The sequence below is a fragment of the Perissodus microlepis genome, chromosome 19 (genome assembly GCF_051167445.1).
Source record: "Perissodus microlepis isolate ML-2025 ecotype Zambia chromosome 19, ASM5116744v1, whole genome shotgun sequence".
In the NCBI taxonomy this organism is placed as follows: domain Eukaryota; kingdom Metazoa; phylum Chordata; class Actinopteri; order Cichliformes; family Cichlidae; genus Perissodus; species Perissodus microlepis.
This window is the reverse complement of record NC_140479.1, coordinates 5,326,264-5,347,465: the sequence shown is the minus strand read 5'-3', so window position 1 is coordinate 5,347,465 and position 21,202 is coordinate 5,326,264. Positions and strand designations below refer to the sequence as shown.

General features: G+C 40.5%; 1 protein-coding gene and 1 long non-coding RNA gene across 2 annotated transcripts in view; both read left to right on the top strand.

Moving 5' to 3' along the window:
* Nucleotides 1-21,202, top strand: part of arhgap5 (Rho GTPase activating protein 5) — a 57,482-nt gene that overhangs the window by 11,689 nt on the left and 24,591 nt on the right. The window lies entirely within an intron of this gene.
* LOC146365227 (uncharacterized) lies at nucleotides 4-19,963 on the top strand. The gene is made up of 2 exons (XR_014798524.1): nucleotides 4-8,873; nucleotides 10,946-19,963. It is a non-coding gene; the product is annotated as an uncharacterized LOC146365227 (long non-coding RNA).

Below are 21,202 nucleotides of genomic sequence, written 5' to 3'. Positions count from 1 at the left end.
CATGCGTTTTCTCTATTTTTTCTTTCCTTAATTCCTATAATTCCCTCTGTTCTTTCATTTTCTACCTCTTTTATGTCATTTTGCAATCATATTTTCTTTTTTATTTTATTTTTTGGGTTGTTTTAGAACTCTTGCAAGGCATGTATGTGTTTTTCAGGCACTGATTTCAAATGAGTAATTGAGCAGGATGAAGGATGGAGAGAATGGAGGAGGTGCAGTGATATATGGTGGGAGGTCAGCCAGCCTGCCAGTCAATACAAGTTAACTTAAATTGAATATGCTTTATTGCTGTGGCATTTGATTTCTTGCCAAAGCGCTGCTGGAATGATTACAAATAAGACGGTGAAAGATTACCGAGATCAAAAAACTGATTAAGGAATGGCAGTGGAGAACTGTACACCAGTACGTGCAATCCATTAATCAGCCTTGCTTAAGAAAGGAGAAAAGAAAATGAGATGTTACCGGTAAGAACATGCACGGATAATTGCAGATGTGAAAAATGTTTGATTGCACAGTGACTGGTAGAGTGTGTTTGGGTTATTCAATTTTGTTGTGTCTCAAATAATTGGTGTAACAAAAACAAGGTTAAGTATTAGCTGCTTATATATCTTTGTTGAGATTAAGTTCGTTGATTAATAGGGAAATGGTTATACTCGTTCATCACTACTTAAAATGGTCATTAGGTTCAACTATAAATAGAAATACTGACTCACTGCAGTCAGTCAGCCTCATGGTCAAAGGTTCATTTTGTTCATTTTGAATCAGTGGAAAATAACTTTTACAAGCCAACTGCTCTCAAAAGCCCCCTTAAAACCTGTCAACTACCCAATCCCAAAAGTCCGTGGTTACATCTGAAGCAGCAGCTGCTAGTGACCGATGGGCTGACCGATGCAAATATCAATAGTATCGATACCGAGGCTGATATTTTATTGAATCAGTACCAGCAGAATAAAATCTATACTTTGTTTTAGGGCTGGGCCATATCATACTGTTCACGGTAATACCAGTATAATGTTGGGCAACGATAAGAAAATGAAATATTGCGATAGAATATAGGTAAAAGTGCATGCGCAGTGCTTTTGTTTTCATACGCAGTAGGGCTGCCACGATTAGTCGACTAGTCACGATTACGTCGACTATCAAAATCGTCGACGACTGATTTAATAGTCGACGCGTCGTTTGAAGCTTTGTAAGATGCCAAAAGACGCAGGAATAGGTAGTAGGATTTAAGAGTGTAATAACGGACTGAAACAGAAGATGGCAGCACTGCATGTACAAGGATGCCAGCTGCCGCTAAACCCCGAAGAAGAAGAAGCTGTGTCCCAGAATTCATAGCGCGGTCCAGCGCGGCCCTGCTCAGTTTCCAACAATGGCGGCAGCTAGTTAGTTTTAATATTACTCTTATTATTCTTTCTGGGTCACAAAATAAACGTTTAACATATTTTCAGGCAAGAATGTAGCTGTGTAAATCTCAAATATCTGCTCAGACACCACATATTTTCAAAAGCGCTCCGACGTTTTCGGAGACGTCTGTTACCCACCAGCTCGATAGCGAGCCGGGGGCAAGGCTCACTAGAGCCGGTGAGAACACCGGACTGCCGGAAAATCGTTTTCAAACCCACCGCCGTCTTTCGCTACTCAGGTTAAACATGATATATAAGTCACTTAGGCTACGTTCACACTGCAGGCGAAAGCGCATCAAATCCAATTTTTTTTGACCCATATCCGATCATGGCATGACAGTGTGAACGGCACAAATCCGATATTTTCAAATCCGATCTGGGTCACTTTCGTATGTGGTACTGAATCCGATACATATCCGATGTTTTAGAAAGCGACTGCTGTTTGAATGGTCATGTCGCATTAAATCCGTCTTTTACGTCACTGACACGAGACAGACGCCAACTATAATGTTATTTACATTATTATGTAAATAACAAAATAACTTAAAGCAAAAATTGGGAAACGTAAAGTCCGAAGTCTTTATATTAAGGCCATCAGTCAAACAATATTGTTTGCTCTGGGTCTAACAAGAGCGCGTTGTGTGTGACGTCTTCTTTTGCGCATGCGGGCCACTTTGAGCGTTCACACGAGAGCGCGTTTGCTGTCACATTTTGTTTGTAGTGTGAACAAGCAGACAAAAAAATCGGATTTGATAAAAAAAATCGGAATTGAGCATTAAGACCTGCAGTGTGAACGTAGCCTTAGATAACTTAAAAATGTTATTGTTTGGCTTTTTTCAGTATTTTATTTGCTCCTGAGTAAATCGGTTTGGCTGAGGTTAAAGTTATAGTTTTTACACAGTTGAATAAACGTCAAGCAGACAGCTGATTATCAGAAGTGTGAGATGCTCGAGAATATACTCCGGTGTCCTGTTATATTTTAGATAGCAAGGAGCAGACGGCTGAGTTTATTAAACTCCAATGAATAATCTGCAAATTTCATTAAACTTCAATAAACTGTCATCTTGTCTTTATTTTTAGTTAGCACATACCTTAAACACTTAAAGCTGTAAGCTAATGATAGTTATATAAGAGCAGATGCTGCTGGTGCAATAAGCTGTAGTTGTACGTCCAATGGATGCATGATCTGATTAGGCGACTAATCGCAAAAATAATCGGTGACTAGTCGACTATCAAAATAATCGTTTGTGGCAGCCCTAATACGCACATGGCGGAAAAAGCATGGCGGCGACGGAGAATGAGAAGGGCAAAAGCGGATCGTTGAATGAAACGGATGAACCAGAATTGGTTTGTAAAAATGCTGCAACTTCAGTGGTGTGGAACTAGTTTAGCTTTTGTCCGTCAGATACACAACAAAGCACTATTTTTGGTAGAGCATGCTAGCGGGCCGTCGTTGTTACCGTGTTATTTGGAAAATACGGCACACTTAAAATCAATCCTTTGATTTTTCTGAAAATCGACAGTGCCCCTTATAATCCCGTGTGCCTTATGTATGAATTCTGGTTGTGTTTACTGACCTCGAAACGATTTTATGTGGTAAACGGCGCTCGAAAATCTGTCAAATGTTTTAGTACGACTTTGCTAAGCTACGAAGCCGCACCGCTTGATGGATTGTCGGAGCATTACGGCTATCGTAGGGAGGAGCCTCGCGGAGTGATACGTACTGTGCTTCAACATAATATTACCGTATTGTGTGTGTATAACCTCTTTAAGTTTTGTGGATATTATACATGGTTATGCTGAGGATATGTCGGCCAGTTTCCACTGGAAATGCCTTTTGGTTAAACTGTCAGCAAGGAATTTGCATTTGCACTGTTACATTTTTATATAACTTAATGGATATAAAAAACAGCTGCTTGTTTAAGTGAAAATACATAGATTTTTTTGTTTTGCACTAATAAAGTTGTGGAGTTGTAAAGTATTTTGTCTAGTGTCAATTATATCGTCAGTTATATCGTTATCGCAAATTTTCAAATGTATATCGTGATAAATATTTTTGGTCATATCGCCCTGCTCTAGTCTGTACCATGTATACACCATGTATCTACTTGGTATTGGTTCGATAATAATATTTGAAGTATTGCGCAGCACTAGCAGCCACTCTTGTAGGAATCAGCCTGTCTAAATGAAAGCGTAAGATAAGAAAGGCGACCTGTCTGGACATGTGTAGGTTCAGCTGGTGACATGAGCCCCAGTGCATGCTGTGTATGCGCCTGGCTTCCTTCCCAGCTGTCGTGAAGAAAGCCTCTCCCATAGTTTGGGGAGATTCCTCTGTGAAGTCATGGACACATATTTATACAGTCCTTTAAACTCTGACCATTTTAAAGGTTTGTGTGCGCTGATTGATTACAGCCTGTTTGTCCATATTTAGCCTCAAGGAGTAAGATTTTTCCTGTGCTTTTAAAGCCCCCTTGCAGTTAGCCCAAGTGTGAGTCTTTTCCTTCTGACCACTGAAATGAATATTTCAAACAAGTTTCATATTTTATAGGTTTGTTGCATTATGTATTTACACATGGGCTAGTACTTTTCCATGTTTAGTGCTTTGAATGAAGTCTAAGAAGTGAAAGAGTCTCTTGCTGAATGACCTCAAAAAAACTTTCCCCCAAGTCTCTAAATTACTGGGACGTCTTCCCCAGAAATGTTTCATCCTGTTTGTTAACCTCAAGCATCCAAGGTCAGTTCTGTTATCAAACTTTGAAGTGTCCTTATCACTGTGTCAATGTGGAAACGCTCTAGATTTTGACATTAAAGCGGCTTCAGTACATTAAACTGAGAGCACCTTCTTCTGCATTTTTCCCCATCTACAGTCATATGTGTAGCTAATCTATAGTATGTACATTAAAAGGAGGTATTTCCCTGTGTTCCTAACAGTAATCATTGCGTGTGAAAAAGCCGTTGGTCCTACTTTGGAGGTAGTGTTTTTATCTGAGCTCTTTTAGGTTCTGCGGCTGTTAATTCCTGTCCTGAAAAATCCCTTCCAAATATGTTTTGATATTCAGCTGGATCTACATGAGCCTGCTGGTGGATGCCAACCAAATGCAGGATTAATCCCAGGGCTGCTTGTGTGTGTGCGTGCAGACTCCTGCCAGCTGACAGTGGTGTGTTGGAGATTTCATGGCCAGTGCTGTGAAACCCTCTAAGTCCAGACGGTCTGTTGGTGGATTTAACAGCTTTTCCCATCCCTCCTTTTTCTGGAATATCGTTTCTTAACACATACAGCCAGAACATCTTTGTGCCTTTATTCCTTTCTTTCTTTCTTTTTTTAAAGCCTCCTGCTGTATAAGATGTTTGGTATCTATACAGTTTAAGAACAATTTTGCAATTCGATGTTAGAGAGGAGTTTAGGGATTTAGTATGTATGTTTGCCTCATTAGATGCCTTGAGGTTAAAACATACTGTATAACTGTTTAGTTTATAGTTGAGAGGGTGGAGTCGTTTGAGAATGACTGTGGGTGTTGGCGTAATAGTACAGAGTTAAAAAGACCCTCCTTTATTGCAAAAATGGTTTCATACCCCCTTGTCAGCAATGATCCACCCTGTTAATGTCTGCTTAAGTAAGATTCTGAATGTGTGCCAGCTCCAGAGCTGCTGCTCCATCTGACTCCTGACTCCTGAGCTGACAAGCTCCAAGTGGGAATCATTAAAACATCACTGTGATATTGTGTTATTGTTGGTTTTCCTCCAGACACCAGCCACTTTTCACATTAATGGGGGTGAAAGTCTAAAAGTACTCCTCCTGTTTATGGTGGTCCTGTTTTAGTAGTGTTTCATCTACTTGAAAGGAACTTTATTAGGATATTCAGAGTATAAACTAAAGCTATCATACTCGTTTACCTTATACATGTCTCCAGTATATCTAAATTGATGTGTGGTCAGCTTGGGCATCCTGTGTGCATACTTTTTGATTAAGTATTTAGTTATTAGTTACTTTCTGTCTTTTTAAGTTCTGTCTAGCAAACATTTAAAAATGGTTAAACAGAGATGGTAATCTGATTACTTTTTTCAGGTAACGAGTAAAGTAAGGGATTACTATTGCAAAAACGGTAATTAGATTACCGTTACTTGCCCGTAGGAACGCTGCGTTACTGCGTTACTAAAACCGTGATTTTTTGCAAGAATGTCTCATGACAATGACGTAAGCAAGTGCGACGTTTGTGACAACAGCTGTGTGCAGATCAACAATGGATCATATATCGAGTGCAGGAGAGAGTATGAGCGTGCAGCGTTTAAAGCGTGGAAGTACTGACCTTACTTTGAGTTTGATTCCATAAAAAGTGACAAAAACATTAGCGTCCGTTGTGCGTGGGAAGAAAACTTCTTTTTACAGTGAAAACTCCCCCTAAACTTCCAAGCAAGCACCGAGTGCGCTACGAGGTAATGGGAAATTCACAGAGAAACTCGCGGATTCTTCAACTGACCGCGGCACACCTGCACCAGGGTAAACCTCCGCCTACGCCACTCCTGCTTTACAGGTGAAAATAGAGCAACAGGACCGCTGAGTCTTTGATTTCATTTATTTTCTGCTGTGTTTTACTTGCATCTATTTAAAAGAGTGAGTGTAAACACACACAAAAAAAATATTTTATGTGCTGGAATGTGCAGAAAATAAGTTTAAATGTTAAACAAATTTCTTCCAGTCAGAGAATGGTGCATATAATTAAATGTTTGCTTGATGCATAAAGTTAAAAGATTAAAACTAATAAAACAAGTTTTAAAAAGAGACTTTTCCATTTGATTACATTTTGTATGATGGATTATGCAGAAAAAGAGAAATTGGGCTGAAAGATCTATCGCTTTATCACCTATTCAGGTTGTAAATCGTGTTTTTAAAAAGTAACTAAGTAACTAAGTAATTAATTACTTTTGAAAATAAGTAATCAGTAAAGTAACGGGATTACTTTTTTGGGGAAGTAATCGGTAATTAGTTACTGATTACTTTTTTCAAGTAACTTGACCAACACTGTGGTTAAATTGTTTTCAACTAATATAGACGTTCAACACTTTTCCCAGTGTTTCTGTTTAGATTAAAAAATGTACTGTTTTCCCTCTTTTTTTTTTCTTTTTCTGTCTAAAAAAAACGGAAGTTCAGAATTTCAGAAAAAGAAGTATCTACTTGTAACTAACAATTTAAAGGTCTCTTGGATCTCATGATGGTAGTTTTTGTTTCAGCTGTATTTCTAAATGACTAAATAATAAACCGACCAACCACAAAGTAGCACTGGTAACTATTATATACATTCTCTGTCATTATGCTTTAGTTGTCTGAGCCTTTTAATTTATTTAATTTACCACCTTAGGAGATGTCTGTCATTAAAAAAACAAAACAAAATTTACTTTTGCTCATATACAAATGAACTCATGGCCTCTCCAGAAAATTACTCAGTCAATCAATCTAAACTCAACATGTTCCTGGATAATAGTTACACACCAAGGACGGTCGCTTTCTGATTTTGGGTTCTAGCATGGAGGATGGAGATGTACTCTCTTTGGGGGTGGGGGTGACTGCTGGATGGCTGAGTTTAACTACATGTAATAAGCTGCCAGACAAGATGCACAGAGGCAGAGAGGTGATGATGGCTATTTGTGGTGCCTGTGGTTTCAGAACAGAACGTGTGAGTGGAAAAGCTGTGACTTTGTGTGTCTGTGAGAGAAAAAAAAAAGTGTGTGTGTGAGACAGAGCGTGGCTGTAAATGTGACTGAAAGATGTGATTCAGTGGGTGACATTTATTTGGTGGGTTTGTGTAATGTTAAGGCTGTATTGCGTGGTTCATACACGCACTCTATCCGACCTGCTAGATTTAATGCGGATCCTTTTCTGAAGTTTCATGGCGTCAGCTCTACATGCTTGTTTTGTAGAAATCATCTAATTAAGTGTGATGTGTCAAAAAGTTTTCTGTGGTAATGTGCAGTGCCAAAGAACTCTTAAAGGAACTCAGATAAAGTGCCTGCATTAAATAAGGATGATGTTTGCTCTGCACTTGCTGCCTCTGTTTCCTGCAAGGAGAGATCTGCTTGTTATCCCTTTTTTTGTGTGCTCCAGTCACCACATTCTAATAAGAATACAACTGAGAGGCATCACAAGGGCCCCAGGAACCCATAAAGGTTTTTAGATTCAGAAATAATGAACCAAAGGCTTCAAGGTTTCTGAAGCTTCCTGTATCATCATCATCATCATCGTTTATTTGTATAGCACTTTAAGAACACACCAGGCAGACCAAAGTGCTGAACAACACAGATCAAAACAACTACCAAATTAAAAATACCATAAAATCATTACATAAAATAAATAAGAAGGTGTCAGTTTCCTACAGAGTTAAAAGCCAGGGAATAAAAATAGGTTTTCAATCTGGACTTAAAGACCTGCACTGATGACGCTTGTCTAATTTGGAGGGGAAGGTTATTCCAGAGCATCGGAGCCGCAATTGAAAAGGCACGGTCTCCTCTGCATTTCAGCCGCGACTTAGGGACCGACAGCAGCAGCTGCTCAGCTGAACGGAGCGAGCGAGGAGAAACATGTGGCTTCAGCAAATCAGATAAGTAGACAGGAGCCAGACCATTTAAAGATTTAAAAACCAATAAAAGGACTTTAAAACGAACCCTAAATTCAATGGGAAGCCAATGCAAGGAAGCCAGAACCGGAGTGATGTGATCGAATTTCCTACTACCAGTTAAAAATCGCGCCGCCGCATTTTGCACTAACTGCAGGCGTGACAAGGTGCCCGACCCGACCCCTATTAAAAGGGAATTACAATAGTCCAGACGTGAGGTGATAAAAGCATTAATAAGAGTTTCCAAATTGGGTTTAGAAAGGAAAGGCTTAACCTTCGACAGGCGTCTGAGGTGATAAAAAGCTGATTTTACCACCCCATTTACATGACCTTCAAAAGTAAGCGCAGAATCAAGTTTAACACCAAGATTAGTGATTGAACTTTTCAGATGAGAGGTCAAATCACCAAAATCAACATCTGGGGTATCAGTAGAACGATGCGGGCCATATAAAATTACTTCCGTTTTGTGACCATTAAAATTCAAAAAATTATTTGCCATCCATAATTTAATATCGCTAAGACAGTCAAGCAGTGATTGACATGGGGAGATATCCAAATGACTAAAAGGTAAGTAAAGCTGACAGTCATCGGCATACAAATGAAATGACACTCCGTGTTTACGAAAAATCGCACCAAGGGGGAGTAAATACAGCGAGAAAAATAATGGCCCAAGGATAGATCCCTGGGGCACACCCCAAAGCAGAGGGGCCACAGAGGAAGCGGCCAGTCCCAGCTTGACGCAAAAACTCCTTTCGGAAAGATATGATTTTATCCATGACAATGCCAAACCAGAAATTCCCACACAGTGGTGTAAGCGGGAGATCAGCAGGTCGTGGTCCACTGTGTCAAATGCAGCTGTCATGTCCAATAACACAAGCACAGCATATTTACCACGATCAGTAGCAACAAGAATGTCATTCATAACTTTAACAAGAGCTGTCTCCGTACTGTGAAAGGGCTTAAAACCAGATTGGAAGATTTCAGACAGTTGCGAATCGTTCAAATAATCCAACAGTTGGGTATGTACAATCCTCTCCAAGATCTTGCTTAAAAAGGGAAGCTTGGAGATAGGTCTAAAATTTGACATAGTAGAACTATCAAGGCCAGGTTTCTTAAGTAAGGGGTGTATGACTGCATGTTTAAACCCACTAGGAACTTGACCGGTTAACAGACTAGTATTGATAATTTTCAGGATATAAGGTCCAATGATGGGAAATACTTTTTGGAGAAAGCGGGGAGTAACAACATCATTCGGGGAGCCACAGGGCTTAGCATGTAGCACCAACTCCTCTAAGTCGCGCAGAGAAATCGGTGCAAAAGCAGGGAATAGGCTTGAGCAAGGAGGATGCATGGCCGGCTCAACAATAGGTGGAATCAGAGGCCTCAGGCTAGCAATCTTGTCCACAAAAAAGGTAATAAACTTATTGCACATAGCCTCAGAGGACGGCAAAAGGTTGTAACCCTCCACGTTAAGTACAGAATTAATCGTATTGTATAAAACACGAGGGTTGTGAGAGTTGGCCGAAATAAATTGAGAAAAGTAGGAGTGTTTATCGGCCTTAACTGCCCTCTGATAAGTTTTCCAACTAATCTTTAGGGCTTCCAGGGAGACATGCAATCTGTCTTTTTTCCATTGTCTTTCACATTTCCTACATTGTCTTCTAATAGCTCGGGTACGATCTGTTAACCAAGGACTAGTCTTAGATTTACATTTTCTTAGTCTCAAAGGGGCAACAACATCAAGCACAGATTTACAAGCAAAGTCAAAAGACAAAAGTAGGTCATCTGCAGTGGGCAACTCAGGGGCATAAGACATTAATTTGTCAAACAGTATAGAAAACCGTTCGGCAGAATCAGAGCCAAAGGCACGATAACATCGAACAGGTGCAGCCTGATTTGCAAAAGCGTTAGAAGGAGCAATATCAAATAAGATAGGCATATGATCAGAAAATACTGCATCTTCAACCCGTACATTGCAAACAGATAAACCATGAGATAAAACTAAGTCCAGTGTGTGACCACATTCTTGAGTGGCACCACTAACAGATTGGACAAAATTAAAAGAGTTCACTAAGTCCAGAAAGTCCTTGGCCAGGGGCTTCCCCGGACAGCAAACGTGAATGTTAAAATCACCAAGCAGGAGGATCTGGTCATACCGTGATGCACAATCAGCAAGAAACTCTGAGAACTCTGATAAGAACACCTTGTTATATTTCAGCGGGCGATAAACAATCGCACATAACAACGAAGGCGAGTGGCCCAGTTTACATAAACAGAGTTCAAAACTGGTGTAGCGAGACGAAGGGAAAAGCTGCTTCAAGTCCAAGTCAGCCTTAAAAACAACAGCAAGCCCTCCTCCGCGACCAGAAGCTCTCGGAACATTAAAAAAGGTACAGTCAGCGGGTACTAGTTCAATGAAAGCGCTTAACTCACCGGGAGAAATCCAGGTTTCAGTCAGGAAGAGTAAATCCAGAACACGAGAAATAAAAAAATCCTTCAATATGAAGGTCTTGTTGGCCACCGACCTGCTATTTATTAGACCCAGCCTGAGAGGAACTGGGTCCAAAACTTCCGAGGCATTAGCAACCAGATCCACCGGTCGAAGATTTTTCTTGTCAACTCCGCGCCAGCGCATATGTCGTAGAGGAGAGAGTTTTGCTGGACCATTTTCGAAAGACCCAACAACAGGAACCAGCCAGGAGTCCACCGGATCCAAGGCACGCAATGGCACCAATAGTCGCGGACAAAAGCGGCGGATGCAGCGGAGCTCATGGGGAAAATGAGATATCCAGGATTTCAGCTTCACAAGACGACCTCCACGGTTTCCCCGTCTCCTGCGTCGCTTCCGCAGATCCGGTGACGGTGGTAGGGAACGCCAGTACGGTGGTATTGGTTCCAGATAGGGAGGAAAAAAGCCTTGGTTGTCATATTCAGGCCGGTCAGACATCCGGATGGATAAACCTATTTCCAATAATGTCTGGCGATCATAGGAAAAAGTACAACACACATGTAACACAAAGTTAACTAAAAACAATAAAACAAAACAAATAAAGGAGAGCGATAGACGGCGTGCCGAACACACAGGCGCCATCTTGCATGTAAATGTGTAACATTAAGAGTGCCATAACGCTCTTAAAGTGAGAATTTAAGAGAAAAACCCTGAGAAGTTTTTACTGGCGTCTCATCCATAATATGGGATCTTATACCATCTATTAAAAGGACAATTTTAAGTATCCTTTACATTTAATTAAATGCCTAAAAAAAAGCATTGTCCTTGACTTAATAAAATCTTAAACCATCTATTGAAACAGATAGTTGACACAATTAGGTGCTGTTTCAGTGACAGATCCTTTTGTTGCTTGTCACTATCCTGTGGTTTTCAAGACTTGGGTTTTTTTTTTTACATGATTTTTCTTCAGGGACTCATGTACTGATGTTCTTCTGTGTGAGGTATGTAATTAAAAAAACAGCATAGAAAGATCTGAAGACAGAATTTATTGTAAACATATCAGAACTGGTATATTTTCCTTTGTCTAATAAGAGCTTTATATTGGGACAGTTTGCTCCAGATAGGGATTTTCATTGGACTGTTACAGGATTTGAAACTGTCACCACATGATGTCGCACAGCTGTGACGACAGAGAGTCTAATCTGTCTTAAGGTATAAATCTGCGGCGTTACAATTTCGTTTATGTTCCATTGTGTTAAATGGAAATGTCTAAAGCCCGTTAAAACATCTTTATAATAGATGTATGGGCTGCTCGACGCCCACTTTTGTCAGCTCTTTGTTTTGTTTGCCATTAGCTGACAACAAGGCCGCATTAGAACGGCAAATAATTAGAAGCAAATAGATGAAAAGTGTTAGTTTCCCACTTATAGCTTCACCGTTAAGTCAACTGGAAACACTTTGCTGAGATTTTTCTTTTTTAGTATTTAAATTAGGATTTATAAACCAATTCCCAATCCTTCATTTTGCAGTTTACCAGCTGTCAGATTTGCCTTCTGAGACCATTCTGGACTCTTCGACTGTTCATCATGCGCATATATTTTTTTTGCAAGGCCAATGATCCCAAATATTGTGTTAGTGAAAATGAAGGAATATTTGTATATGAGAATTTAACTGAAGGCGAGTTTGTTTGTTTGTTTCCCAAAGTGTAAATGTGCTTCTTCTGCCGTTCTCTTTTGTGTGCAAGTGTGTGTAGCCTTTGCAGTGCACAAAAAGGCCCTGACCGTACATGTCTCCAAAATGCAGCAGTCAAGGGATCAGGCTTTCAGTTGGCTGCAGTCAGTACAGAGTTTCGCTTATATCTGTAGTCTGTACCCTTTTCAGCATTATACACTGTTATCCAGAATGACGTACACTGAGTCTGCAGCCCCCTGAGAAGTTCAGGTCCCGCTAGCATTCAGTAGGGAGGAGGCGAAGGGTCAGAGCTGCAGCGACCTGATAATACATCTGAGAGAAAAGTGCTGTGGAAAAGAAATGAAAGCTAAAACGTTTTAAAGAAGAATGCACAAAATGGGGCTTTTAAAGGAAGGTGAGAATGAATAGTAAGAGGAGAGAGCGTGAGGTACTTCTTAAAAAGTTTACACCCACGCACTCGACAACCCTTCACTGTGGAAGAAGTGAGCTCACAGATATTCAGACAGCAGTAGTAGCTTTTGAAAAATGACTGCTTCAGCAACACATGCGGTGCGTCGGGTATCATTCAGCAGAGTCTCAGGCGGCTGAGCATCTCAGCAGCTTACAGAAGACAGATCTGTTCAAAGAGAGTCACTCGGTCCAGCTGTCCTAGAGGATGACACGAGCACCGCCTTTGAGTTTGTCGTCATTCCAGTTAAATTGCAGACCTTTTAGTGGCATTAAAATGAAGCTATTTTCAAACTTTAAAACAGCTCAGTTAAAAGCTACTGCTGCCATTTTAACCTCTCTTTTAATAAGCCACCCTGAAACCATTTTACCAATATATACCACAGCGGTCAATAATTAACTCTGAGTACTCGCTGATGCTGGATGCTGATGCAAATTCTTCATATTTTACATGGCGAAACACCGGCTTGCATATTTTCTTCTTCCAAAATACTCTTTGTTAACCTAAAATGCTGACATCTTGGTATTTTAACATGGCAAAAACACACATGCTCCAGGCTCCAGTGTGCACCAGTTCAAGATGCATGTATTTCCACATGGTACCAATGAACTGCTGCGTAAATTCTACATTTGGTAAACTTTGCGTTGAATGAAATGGCAGTCAAATGAAATGATCAGGCTTTGTGTGTAGCCCTGAGCTGTTCCTGAAACTTTATATATTTTTTTGGGCTTGAAGCCAAAGCGTAAAAGGCACAATGAGGTCAATTTTTGTCAGGTCTACTTACATAAAAAACCCCAAAACATCAGTTTGGCCTTGGAGAATAAAACCGTTTGACGAACTGGGTCTCGCAGAAGAAGTCTTTGAGAGATGACAAGCACAAAGCGAGGACACACAGCTCTTTGCCGCTGAACTCGATTAGAGAAGTTTTATTAAATGTTTCCTGCTCCCCAGAGACATGAAATGGTATTTGGCATGAGGGCTGGAGGAAGGAGAGAGAGAGGGAGGCAGAGCAATGATTAAATGGCTTTTTGATGCTGATGCATTTTGAAGTCCCATTGGTTGTTATTTTCCCCAGCACTTAGTATAATGTGAGGAGGGGAAGGATGGAGGAGGGGGCGACGACGGTTTCTCAGCGCTTCAAAAGAACCATCGACATGTGACATTTTTAAGAAGTCACATTTTTAAGAATGTGACTTCTTAAAAATGTCACATTTTCTTGCATTTTTTTTTTCGTTTTAGCTTTTCAAAATATATTTTGTTGTCATTTATTAAATCAGTCATTCAAATAAACTATTTCTCAATGAGGAACAATCTTAATTAAGAATATGACATTTATCAGCAGCACAATGAATGGGCTAAATTTGCTCTAATAAGAATATATCAGATTTTTGCCAATTTGACTGACTATTATAAAAAATAGGTTTAGAGATCGTTTGCAGCCATTAACTGCTTAAAAAAATGTAAGAACACATAATTATACAGCCAGAGCAATTTTGTTTCAATAAAAGAAATCCACAATACTTCCACTATAGCACATTTTTCACTTGCAAAGTTTATTTTAATCTAACTTTACAACTTTTAATGGTCAGTTAATGACCGCACACGTCAGCGTGAGCTTCGGTGCCTCATTTCTCGCTCCAGACATTGTTTTGCACAAGCACGTGTTCCTCAGTTCATTGCAACAATGCCAGTTTTTGCGAATAGCCAGCTGGAGCAACTCTGGAAGTGGCAGGAAACCCCAGTACACTGGTTCTTAACTTCTACTTTGAGCTCTGCTGGAGAATTATTCAGCAAGCATGTCAACCAGGCTTCACACAAAGCTGATTATTGGCTATTTTCAGCCTTGCTTTGAAGTCAGGTCTCCACTCCTGACTTTGCAGCGGAATGAAGGGATTTTCATTGGAGTGAAATAGATTTCATAAAAATAATTCATAGATTTTGAGTACCTCCTTTGAGTATGTGCTTGAAAAATATAGTCATTCAAAAGAGCCAGGGGTTGCAGAAAGAGAGTTCAGAATGATATAAGAGGCTAAAAAACACAGCTGACAGGAGATGAAAAATAATTCTAATATAGCGTGTTCTTCTACCCTTTCCTGCCAATCATTCTCTCCACTTCTGTTTATTAGATATGCGCCTCCAGCTTTCTGTGCTCCAGTAGAAGAGTGAGGAAATCGGCCAAAGTGAGAGTTCAAGTTGAAAATTGATTGGCGGGTTGGCCTGCTTCCCATTCCCTGTGCTGGGATTCTTTCTGTGGGCTGTGTTGTGTTGTGATCATGCACATGTTGTTTTCCTGCTGGCAGCTGGACTTACGTCATGTCCAATGGAAACACAAAATGAGCTTCCTGTTCAATGGTCAGAGAGCCAGTGCTCCCAGCTGCCTGGTCCCCATTGAGACTGGTCTAACTGTCTGACCTGTGACCTTCTGGTATCACTGTCTGGGAAGAAAAAAGGCTTTCTGTTTTTAAAAAAATAATTTTTATTCTTTTACTTTTGTTTGAAGACTAGAAGAGAAACAATCTGCAGCTGCAGACAGGCAGAAAACAGCACTTTAAGATTAATCTGCATGGTATTGATTTTAATTTATATCACTTAAAGAAAAACAACAATTGTCCAATCAAAACAGCCAGTCTATTGATTTCTTGTTAATCAGCTGATTGACTCTTTGTTCCAGTTCTAGTGTTTACATTCGCTGTACACATCACACCCTCACATTTGCACTTAAATCATGCAGGTGATTTTCTGAGTACTGAGCTCTACAAAAAAAACCTCAACAATAAAAACACAAGAGCCATAGATTTAATTTGGGATGTTCTTGCCTCGAGGGTCGCGTCCTTTTGTACCTCTGGGCTGCTTCCAGTGCTGTCGCTATTTTTAGATCGCCCTGGAAGTCCCGTTACGACCATTTGAAAGCAAAACCGAAATTCAGATTTGGTTTTAGTTTTAACACAGTGGAGAAGCTTAAGTACATATCCCACAGAGCACTCTAAAAAAAGGGGTTGAGACATTAACATTTATGATCATACCTCACAGGATCAGTGGAAAGCAGTGTAATCCAAACAGATCCTGGCATTTCATGTTTTGACTCCTTCTGCCACACAAACTCCTGAGTGAGAGTTTATGCTGGATCTTGTCAACTGTCAGCCAACTCGATAGCTCACCATCGGTAATCAATGAACAAGAGTCGTTTGCACTCTTAAGCTTTCTCTTAAGCTTTTGTTAAATTACACCAAGCACTTCCTGTTTCCCAGGATACACTGGAAGGCCATAATTAGGCCACCAGAGGATGTAGTAGCCATTTCCAACACAGTAGCTTGTGATGATGGTATTTTTGCGTGTATCAACAGATAAAGTTTCAATATTGCAATCATAAAATGATCCAGTGACCCAAAGTATCAAAACAGGACCTGTCAGCAAGTTAGATAACAGACTCACGCTGCTGGCTTCTGGTATAATTGTGGGATTATTTGTGTCCATTGATGTGTGGCCATTAACAAACTGTTAACCAGGCATAGCTGTAAGGCCACTAAACTATATTATTTTTGTGAGGCTAGGCGTTTAATTGGTTTTTAATTATGATTTTGCCTTATAGCGATTTATAAAAACAAAATAATTAGGATAAAACAAATCCTCTTTTGCATTAATTTCCCTAACAATGCTTTTGTTTTCTTTGTCCTGGGTTTCTTTCCAGTTGTATTTTTTTTCTTTCTTCATATCTCTGAAAGCTTAAACTCATTGGCTGATTAGTGCAGGTCAGGTCAAGATGATGGAAAAATAGCCTTTGGCCATCAAACCAACTGTTGTCGGGCTATCTGTAGCTTGCCCTGAGGCTGCCATGTAGCGTTCTTCAGGCATGCGAGTCCTCTGCTACCAGGGGCTCTCTTTGCCCCTGTCTGCACCCTCAGACAGCCGGCTGGAGAGAGACTGGCCCTAACCCTGGAGTCAAAAACTTCCCAGCGGATGAATATAACCCTCCACCACCCTCAACTCTTTTTTTTTTCTTTCATTTATTTATTTAACCATTGTAATTGTTGTTGTGTTGTTCGCTAAAATTGAGCAGGCTTGCTTTTTTCCATGCATCCCAGAGTGAGTAGACACTTGATTTTCCTGTTGTATCATCACAAAATTAGATTTATAAGTTCTTTGTTTACCAGGAACTAAAGTCTTGACCTTTTATAGTTATATCTGGGTCGCTGGTTCTCTTTCTCACACGAATGCATTTAGTGAAACTCAGAGGTATGTGATATTTCAACCCCAGCAGCTATTTTCTTCAGTACTGTTCAGATGACAACAGGCTGCAGTGACTGACTGATTAGCTTTGTGCTGTTCTGAGGGAAATTATTCATTCTGATTAGTCTACTGCAGTTACCTTTGACCTTCATTTGTTTATTCATATTCTGCTCTTATAACCGAAGACCAGCGTCTCTTTTTTTTTTCCCCCTTCTCTGTCTAACTCACAGCTTTAGCCCTGTTTCCCAAGCTTATGAGTCACTGGCTGGTGTTTGATTCCTTTCCCCAGTTAGAGCGAGGAGCTGTGGCACAGTAGCTTGTGGTTGGATGAGCTCTAACCACATGTAATAAACCACCAGCTGAGAGGCGGAGAGGTGATGACAGCGATCTGTGTTTCTGTGGTTTCTGAGCAGATAATGGGTGCGTGAAAAGCAGATGCCACAAAGGCTCGCTGTTCTTGTGACAGGTCGTGTTTGCGGTTACATGTGAGGCTGGATCAGGCGGCTACAGAGCATTTTATTGCTTATGCTTGATTTGTTTGTGACACTTTACAACACCCTCATTTTTGGTTCTTATAACACAGCCTTACATCCTGCTATGTAGCCTCGAGTCCTAATCTCTTCCCTGTGGAGTTCCTGGTCAGTGACACACCAAGAGACAGGAAAATGTGGGTGTGGACTTGACTGTGGGTGTGTGCGTGCCTGTGGCTGAGTATCTAAGCAGCCACTCCCTTCTCTCCCATCCACCCAGTTTATGATTTTTTTCAGTGAATAGGTGAAGCAGGGACTCTGACCTCATTCATCCCATCACCTTATCCCTCTGGGCAAGCTCTGCACTTTCTGCCCTCCTTCCTCTCTCTCTGTATATTTCTTCTCATTTATCTATTCTCTGTGTGCTGATCATCCCCAGTGAGAGACAGAGGATAGAGTAAAAAAGGACAGAGTTGTTTTTTGGGTTTGTTTTTTTTTTAGCTTGGTTAATTGTATGTGATTACCTGTTTTGGGCTTCAGGAATGTTCAGACCTTGTCTCTGTCTGACTACGTCTACTACTACGAGCTTTTCTCTCTGTTTTGTTCGTTTCTCAACCCAAAATTTAGAGTTAATACTTTTTGTTGTTCTGTATTTGATTTAGGCCAGGGTGTAAACCATTAGTACCTAAGAGGCACGATTAAGTAATCATACTATTTTTAGTGCTGTCAGCGTTAATGTGGTTAAAATGACGTTAACGCCATAACCGCATTAACGCGGCAAATCTCCGTTAGTGAGCTCGACCGCCCTGTGCATGGGGCTGCATGGCGTCAACGTGCTAGCACGGTTAGCTCGTTAACGTGTTAGCGCCGTCCAGCCCCACACACTGGGCGAGTTAGCGAGTTAGCACAGCACTAACTATTTTATATACAGTTTTCTTTATTTCATTACTTGTTCCCTGGCAGCTAAAATGATGATAAATCATGTGTCAGCAGTTTGTTTTCTGGTCAAAATCCTTTTTTTTTTCACACGGGTTGTAGCCTAATCTATAGTGAGTTATGCCATCACAGGATTTTGTGTCTTTATTAGACTCTTATATTGAGATAATGATCTAAGAGCTGTCTCTTTTTTGTTGCCATACACATGTTCGCATCCCTGACCTTTAGCTGCTTTTAGAGAAATGTGCTGCTTTCAGCGCTACGTGAAGGACTTGCTGTTTTCCTGGTAATTATAGAAGCAGTAAACTGACTTTCTTTGCATCTTTTTCCCTTCTCTTTGTCAACCAAAGCAAATCATTTGACAATGTCTCCTCTGGCTCTTGAAAAATGATGAAGAACATGTTTCTGTGTTTTCTGACAGTCAGCTCTCTAGTAGAAAAGGATGGCTGGCCGTAGAAAACATTAAACAAAGTGGGCGTAGTCTTGTTTGAGAAGAAGCTGCGTCAGAAATTTCCCTGTTATTCCCACTTTTATAGTCCATCTGTAAATGACCTAAACGACACACAGATTGTCTTATTCAGTTTCTGATCGTTTATTGTTGTTTCATTGAGAACAAAGAGCTTCTTGCTCTTGTGAAAGTGGAATTTTCCTCTCTGATACGCTGATATGGTATCAAAGTGCTTCTGGAAGCAAGTCTTGCAGCCATTTCAGTGACACCTCTAGAGATTTATTTAAAATTGCCAGTCTAAATGAGGGGAGATAAAACCATACTTTTACTGTGGTCACCGTGCTAATTTGCTTTATGGATACATTGAAAATGCTACGTAAACTAAACTTTGGGATTTTGTCAGCAAACCAAATCCGTTGGATTGGATTTCTCTTTTCAGATTTTTATTCGGCATTCTTTGATTGACACATTTCTTCCTTATAGTGTCTCTAGACTGAATTACTGTTGCACAGCAGTTTATATTTCATTATAAATAAAGCTGCGTGGACATCTGCTTTCTGCACTGGACCCCATGAATTAGCCTCATGGCAGAATATTGGGTGAGGCAGTTCCTGCTTAATAATATTTTGGCTGGGATGAACATTTTTCTTTTTATCTTTTTTTTTGGGGGGGGGTTGCTGAAAGAAGAGGATGAGAAGGTTTATCGGTTTCCTGCTGTTCAGATCATCTGTGTGGATGTAGGGATTTATGAAAACAATCTGAAAGACGATTGCGTTTGCAGAGCGTTGTCAAATGTAGCTGTATATGATGGACTCTCTTTCTGTTGCTTAAAGTGAGGCAGGCTATGCAAGGATTAGATTAGGGCGATTGGTTATGGCTCCTAGAATGTGTCTGCAGCACAGTATCAGGGCCCTGTCTAACCTGGAGGCAAGGACAGACGAGGCCAGCCTGAGCCGGGCCGGAGGCGGCTGCGTGTGTGCGGTAAAATAGCATACTGCAAACTGTGTTTTTGTCTTGGGGACAGACTGTGCAGATAGAGGGGAAAAAAAGGCGAGAAAGAGAGAGAGGCTAGTGCTATGCCACCTGGCTCTAAGGCAGTCATCTGGTCTAATGGGGCTTGTGTGCAAGTGTGTGTGTGTGTTAGAGCGAGAGTGTGTCCTGTGGCTGTAGTTGAGCAGTCCAGTCTTCCATTAGTTTGCCTTGAAAAGCCCTTATGTTGCCCTCCTCTCTCTTTGTGTAAATCTCTCTCGCTCCTCTTTCTTGCCAGGATGCCGCCAGCAAACATGTGAGGGAGCGGGGATGAAAAAAAAGGCAGTAAAGTGAATATTAAACAAATGGCAGAGAAAGGGTCAAGCAAGCTGGCATGGTGTCATTTTGAGCAGTTTAGCTTTAGTTTTTTTCATTTAGCTCTGGTGGTTTCTTCTTTCCTCAAACCTCAAACTGCACCCCCGTACAGCTGAATTAAATTTAGTTTTCTTACAGCACTGAGTAATTACATATAAGTCTAATAGGTATTCTGTAACATCCACAGAGCGCACAATGGGTTTATTAGAGAAGTGAGAGTTGCTCAGGAAAAAAACATGTCCAATTCTGGTGAGTTGCAGGTTCAGCATTCATAGGACAATAATTTACTACACTTTCAATTTAAAAAGTCACTTTTAATTTGAAGGAATGACTGTGGCAATAATTATGTCCCATAACCTGATGGATCATTGCATACCACTCTGAGTTATTGAAAAAGAAGTTATATAACTAATGTAAGGCAAAAACATTTGACATGTTCAGTCAGTCAGTTGTGTGAGCGCCAAGACAGTAAACGTATCCGTTTTTGACATTCAGCAGAAATTGAACTATTAAAATAAACTGACGTCCTCGACTTCTCAGTGCTAACAAGACAGCAGTGAAAATGTCCTAGCTCATTGGTATTGTCATCCTCGTCTGAGCCAATCACGAGTGAAATGTCACCTTGTTGTAGCTGTAACTGCATCCCAGTGTCATTTTGAATGCTTTGAGCGACCATTTCCCCGAGCTTAGTGGAAATGGGATCAGCAGTTGGTGAGGTCTGCTGTACAGATTCTTTTTCCTTCTTTTTTTGCCTCAGTGTTGCTGGAGTTCCTGCTCATTGCTAATGGTGTTTACAGCTTCTTTGTATTTCCCATCTCCAGTGATTGGATGATGATTTATGTGATGGTTTAGATTTGTGAACAGCGCAGTGACAACGTGTAAATATACAATTCTGGACATTGTGTCCCTGGAAGGTTCCATCAATACAAAATGTAAAAATACATGAAATACACGTACTTTCCCTCGTTCTCATTAAAAAATGTATCACTGATCAGCTCATAAATAAGTAATATGTAAAACTGATCAAGTTTGATCATTCTAGAAAATGTGAAAGCAGAAATTGTGAACTGAAAAAGCTGATTTTTGCTATAAAGAAGTGATTTTAATGTCTAGCTGCATCACACATCACAGCTCGACACTGAAGGAGATCCACTGCCTCCTCCTTTATTCTGACTCC